The sequence below is a fragment of the Perissodus microlepis genome, chromosome 3 (genome assembly GCF_051167445.1).
Source record: "Perissodus microlepis isolate ML-2025 ecotype Zambia chromosome 3, ASM5116744v1, whole genome shotgun sequence".
Taxonomy (NCBI): domain Eukaryota; kingdom Metazoa; phylum Chordata; class Actinopteri; order Cichliformes; family Cichlidae; genus Perissodus; species Perissodus microlepis.
Window position 1 is genome coordinate 9,636,489 of NC_140463.1, and position 6,393 is coordinate 9,642,881.

Sequence of the window (6,393 nt, forward strand, 5' to 3'; positions counted from 1 at the left end):
ATCTTTTTATCATGATGGATTTAACCAACGCCTACTGGTAGATTCCCTTGTCTGCAGAGTCCAAAGACAAAAACGACCTTCTCCACTCTGTATGGTTCGTACCATTCGTCACTCTTCTGTTTGGCTTGTTTGAAGCCGCGGCCATTTTTCAGCACGTGCTGGAGCGATAGCTGTGTCCTCACACTGCATATCCCAATTTCTACCTGGATGATGTTGTCATTCATAGTGATACCTCGGTGGATCATGTGCAGTGGTTGGTCACGCTCCCGGAGTCCGTGAGGCAGGCAGGGCTGATGGCAAACCCAAAGAAGTGTGTGGTTGGATGGAGGGAGGTACAGTATGATAAAATTGGCAAAGAGCTTCCCCCATGCATTACCAAAGATTCACATCAAACTTATCCCATTCTTGGTTGCTTTAATGAACATTTTTTATTGTCACAGTTTGATACTGATGATTTCTTGTGAACACTCCTTCAGTTTGAACCCAGTGACAGTATCAAGTTATTATGTTTATTTTCATGTCGGTGTTTTCATTTCCAGCCTTAAAGTATCTCCACGTGATGTTCCTCTTTCACATTTTCTGCCACCAAAATAACTGTTCCAATTCAAGATCTGCATCCTTGAAGACCCAATTTGAAGGCTGATTACGTCACGGCAACATGATGAAGCCTGTCCCAATTCCAAATGCGGCCGAAAATGCGCCCTTCTTTTCCCCGGATTTGAAGAATGGGTCAGGTGTATCATTTGTGGCCCAACATATCCCAGAATTTATGGCGCAGTGGCTGTGGCCAATTTTTTCTAATAAAAACGGCGGATGGCAGAAGTGGGGTGAAGAAACTTTTCAAAAAAAGTATTAAATATTATGTCACTTATTTATGTGCAAATGTTAAATATGGAAGAACATTACATCATTACTGTTGGCCAGTGATGGCCAAATATAGCTTTCTATCTGGTGACCAAAAATATGAAGCGCAGCTTGAATTTTCAAATGAAAGTGTACTGCTTCATTATGACTGCCCACTCTACAGAGTGAAGTTCACAATTTTGTTTGACATTGGCCCACTGTTGTGTTGCTTTGAACAGATTTTAAAATTCTTATGTTTATTTTTGAAATAATTTTTATCAATACTTTCCTTGTTTAAACATTTACCATGGTGTGGTCTTTCTTTGCTTGTGACTTCTTGATGTTGGTAAATGCAATAGATGAAAAATACATGTAATATACATATAATAATGTACAACACACTGTGACGTGCTGTGAGGTCTGGACAGGTCTGTTTAATAATATTATATTAGGTCAATTCTCTTGCACATAATTTTGACCTGGGGGTAGAATTGATCGTAAACTGAAAATGGAGAATGCTTATGAACTTGTAAAGTAAAAGCATGATGCATTTAAGGTAATCCTTTTTCAAATCCATTTTTATTTAAGAAGAGGATTTGTTCCACTCTGTTTCTTTTCTTGGAGATAATTTCTTCTGCCTCAGAAAATCATCTCACATGGAACAGAAGAGGCTGGGGTGCACAGAAACTGCAATGTAAGTTGGTACTCTTCCTGGATCCCACAGACTATCAGCTCAAAAAATAAACAAATTAAATTGCTGCAAATTTTGTAGAATAACATTTTAAGTTCATTTTAAAAATACATATGTTTTGATTACATTAAATTCAAAGAGTCAAAATCTTTCTAAAGTTAATTCACATTATGATTTGATTTGTTTTGTTCAGACATTTTAAGTTTTTTAAGTTTCTTAAGCAAACAACAAGAACAGAAAGCTGACAAACCCGCCCGATTTACCGAAATCAAAATACACCCACACAACAAAACCTCCTCTCTTCCTTGCTGGCTCCATGTCTCTTTATAGAATAATCAGTGGTTTGCTGTCTCTCACCATCAAAACACTCCATAAATCCCACGATTGACTTCCTTATAAATCACTGAATCAGTTACTTTCTAAATGAAGCTTCGGACGTGACTGATCATGTGACTCTGGCCAAACGAATCGAGCCTCGACACAGTGCTTCTCTAGCATATCGAGACTATCTCTCCACACCGTTACATATTCCATATGTACGGGGTATGACCCCCCTTGGTCGTGGCGTGTGGATATTTCTTTAAGACACTCTGGCATGCCCGGCTACGCCCCACAGCTTACGTATAAAACAGCTGTGCAGACGTGACACCGGTGATTGTTGATCTCCACTTGTTGTGTGTGTGTGCAAAAGAGTGCTTACCTTGAGAGTACTGTGTGTGTGCGTCTATTGGAGCGTGCTTCGGCATCCTCCGTGGGCAATGTATTTCTCCCTTCTAAGTCCCCTGGTGGCCCCGGTATTCTCCTGGTAGCCCCGGTATTCCCCTGGTAGCCCCGGTATTCCCCTGGTGTCCCCGGTGTTCCCCTGGTGTCCCCGGCCTGTTGGTCCGGCTGTCGGCTATCTGCGGCCCACTCTCCTTAGCCTCTCTTGTGGGGAGACTTGGCGCTCGGAGTGAGTGCTGTCGCCTGGGCACCGGGTAGCTTAGCCTGTGGGCTGCGCGGCGGCTCGTGGCATCGGACTTGCTGTGTAACTGCTGTCAGCTGGGCTGCTGTGACGCATGATCCCGGGGGGGACATGGCTTAGCATCGCTAGCGTGTGCTGTCGGCTAGGCTGCTGTGGGCCATACCGCGGGGGGGAAGCTGCTTCTGCTGTAGCGCGCTACACAGGGGTCACGCGGCTTTGGCGTTACTGTTACGCCATCGCCTGCTCGCTCGGCTGCATAAACGCCGACAGCAGAGGCTGTGTCCCACTCTTCCCTGACAGTGAGGTGAAAAAGAAAAGATGCTTACCTACCCTGGGGGGATAAACAGTGGGTTTGGGATTCAGGCTAGGGCGGCTAAATGCTCGCACTTCCCCGTTGGTGTGTGGCCCCGCCCCTTGCTAGCCACGCTGCATGGTGGGCCACGCCTCCCCAACTTGCCTTGAGTGTGGCATTCCTATGCCTTTGGAGGATGGGCACGAGCACTGTGTGCTGTGTCTAAGTCCTGAGCATGCTTTGCTGACTAGAGAAGCCCCTGCCTCGTGCATGAATTGTTTGATTCTGCCCGAATGGACTAGGGAAGCTCGTGCTAGGTTTTTTTCTGTCAAGCGACCCGCACCTCCCTCATCTCAGGCCTCTCAGGCGAAAGTGAGGAAAATAGCTGCTGCTGACGTAGAATCTAGTCCCGCAGCTCCATGGGCCAGGTCCCCTTCCTCGTTTGTCGACCTGCTGGGCCCCTCCCATGCCTTTCCCTCCTGTGGCCCAGCCCCTGAGCCTGTGCGGTATTTGGCCCGTCGGTTGCAGGCTACCTCGGGCGATCTGGAGGGCATGGGTGAGTTGCTGTCCACGTCCTCTCTCCTAGCCTCGCTCATGAAACATCAGGCTATTGCCACGGGCTCTTCCTTGGCTATTGCCACAGGCTTCACCACCTCTGGCTGTCTCAGTCCTGGCTCCGTTCGGGTGACCAGGATTGCCTCATGAGGCTCCCGGTCGACCCTGCGGCCATGTTTGGCCCCGGTGCGGCTCAGCTCCTCCAGCAGGCTACGGAGACTCGCCATGCTACGCAGGAGATGTCGCGGGGCTTGCGCAAGCGTCCTGCCAGGGTGGGGCGGGCTCGTGCTTCTGTGCCTCCGCCTGCCCCTGCTGCTCCTACTTGGGGTCCTGAAGATCTCTGGACCCAGCTGGAGGCCTTTTGTAGGCGCAGCGGCTGCGCTCAGGCTCGGCGAGGGGGCCGGGGTGCCAAGGGACAGTCGTTCTCCAGCCGTCCCCCACACCTGTCACCCCCCATTGACCATCGACGGCGCTGCGGTGGAGAGGGTGAGCAGCACCAAGTTCCTGGGGGTGCACATCAGTGAGGACCTCTCCTGGACCACCAACACAGCATCACTGGCCAAGAAAGCACAACAGCGCCTCTATTTCCTGCGCAAACTCAAGCGGGCAAGTGCTCCACCACCCATCCTGACTACATTCTACAGAGAAACTATTGAAAGTATCCTCTCCAGCTGCATCACTGTGTGGGGCGGTAGCTGCACTGACTATAACAGGAAAGCTCTACAACGCATTGTGAGAACAGCTGAGAGGATAGTTGGTGTACCACTCCCCTCCCTGCAAGACATTTACACCACTCGCCTCACCCGCAAAGCCATCACAATTGTCAACGATGCAACCCACCCCGCGCACTGTCTGTTCAGCCTCCTGCCCTCTGGAAAGAGATACAGAAGTCTCCGCTCCCGCACTACCAGGCTCACCAACAGCTTCATCCACCAGGCTGTGAGACTGCTGAACTCTCTTCCCTCCCGGCTCCCAGCCAGCAGAATCACCAGATTGGCAGAAGCATAGGAAGACAGACTGGACTCTACCCCTCCCACCCCCCACCCCCCATCCACGCACACTCTCCAACAAGGAAACACTCTCTGAACCAAGAACTGGAAAACATTCCTGACTGGAAACAACTACCTCTGCATTGCAATTGCACACACCTGCTGCTATATATTTTTAGTATTTCTTTTAGCACTATTTATATTATTATATTACTATTACTGCTGCTATAGTCTTATGCTGCATTAAAACAAAAACCCCTACCAACCACAACCTGGGACTACCTCAAGTAGACTAGTATACTATTTTCCAGGGAACACTGTTGGAACACTTTATTTTATTTATTTTTAGGTCTTATTTAATATTACCTTATTGTTAGGGCTGTTTTTGTTGTGCATCTGCACTTTATTGTTGTCAATGTCTATGCATGGGACAGTGTGAAACGTAATTTCAATTCCTTTGTATGGCAAGTACATTTGAAGAAATTGACAAATAAAGTTTTCTTCTTCTTTCTTCTTCTTCTTCTTCCTGACGTCTCCCCGGGCCAGGCCGCCCTGCCCGCCTCCCTGGCTACAGAACAGCGCAGGGTTGCCTGGTCGGCCCTGGGGGCGGACCCTTGGGTGGTATCTACCATGGCCCAGGGTTATCGCCTTCAGTTTTGCCGCAGACCTCCCCTGACTTCCACTCCGACCTTCACCTGCGTGGCCGACCCGGGTCAGGGCCGGGTGCCGGGAGGAACTGGCGTCCCTTCTATCGAAGGGCGTCATACGGGAGGTGGACGCCAGGGACCGCCGGGTGCGGTTCTTCTCCCGTTACTTTTTGGTCCCAAAGCGGGATGGGGGTCTCCGTCCTATTCTGGACCTCAGGGGCCTCAATCGCTATCTCCGGCCCCTGAAGTGCCAAATGCCCACGGTCCCCAGGGTGCGTCAGGCCATTGTTGCGGGGGACTGGTTCGCCACCATTGACCTGAAGGACGCCTACTTCCAGATCCCTATCTGGCAGGGTCACTGGCGGTTCCTCAGGTTCGGGTTTGAGGGGCGGATCTTCGAGTTCCGTGTCCTCCCCTTTGGCATTTTCCTGGTGCCCCGAACCTTTACCAGGTTCATGGATGCAGCCCTTGCTCCTATGAGGCTGCGGGGCGTCAGGGTTCTCAATTATTTGGACGACTGGCTGATCTGCGCTTCCTCGGAAGAACAGTGTCGCAGCCATGTTGCCTTGTTGGTCTCGCATATTCAGGCTCTGGGACTCCGCCTGAATCTCAAGTAGTTCAGGTTGGAGCCGTTCCAAACCACCACCTTTCTGGGCATGTCCCTGGACTCCGTCAAGGCCTTGGTCTCCCTGACGGCAGATCGCCGGCGGGTCCTCGGGGTGTGCCTGGCCTCCTTCAGCCTCCACTCTCGGGTGCCTCCGCCTCGTGGGCCTGATGGCTGCTACCAATGACTGTATAAAAGATGGACGACGCGACACCGCCTCCTCCCATTGTGCAAAAATGAAGCCAAAATATCCCGCTTGTGGAGGCTGCCATCTTGCAAATTTGGAGCCAGAGTATGCGCAGTAGTGACTTGAGGTGGAGCGACTGTGTAACACTCCCGCCCACACACCCGCTGGACGTGACCGCAAACACGCCCCCTACACTTTTTACGTAGCACCTGTGGCTCGAGTTTTTTGCTGGTTTACCGCGACTGACGACTTGTTTAATTAAGGTAAATACAACCATCTCACTGTTATAAGAAAAGACACACAGCTTATCATCTTATAGTTCTAAAATCGCTCTGTTGTTAATTCGTTTGCTAGATTAGCCGCTAGCATACGCACTGTGTTGGAGGCTTGTTGCTAGCTAGTTAGCGATGATACACACCTGTTACTCTAATAGTCTGTGTTATTAAAGGATTCAGCACTCCTTATGTTTTTTTTATCCATTTTTAGACAGCGATGAGATCATCTGCACACTCTACAGAGGCCCAGAGTTACTGTTAATATCAAAAATATAATGCTGTCCTTTGAGATTTTAACATTTAAGACTGAGTGTAATGGATCTAAAACTGTTTAAATCTCTAGTCTACA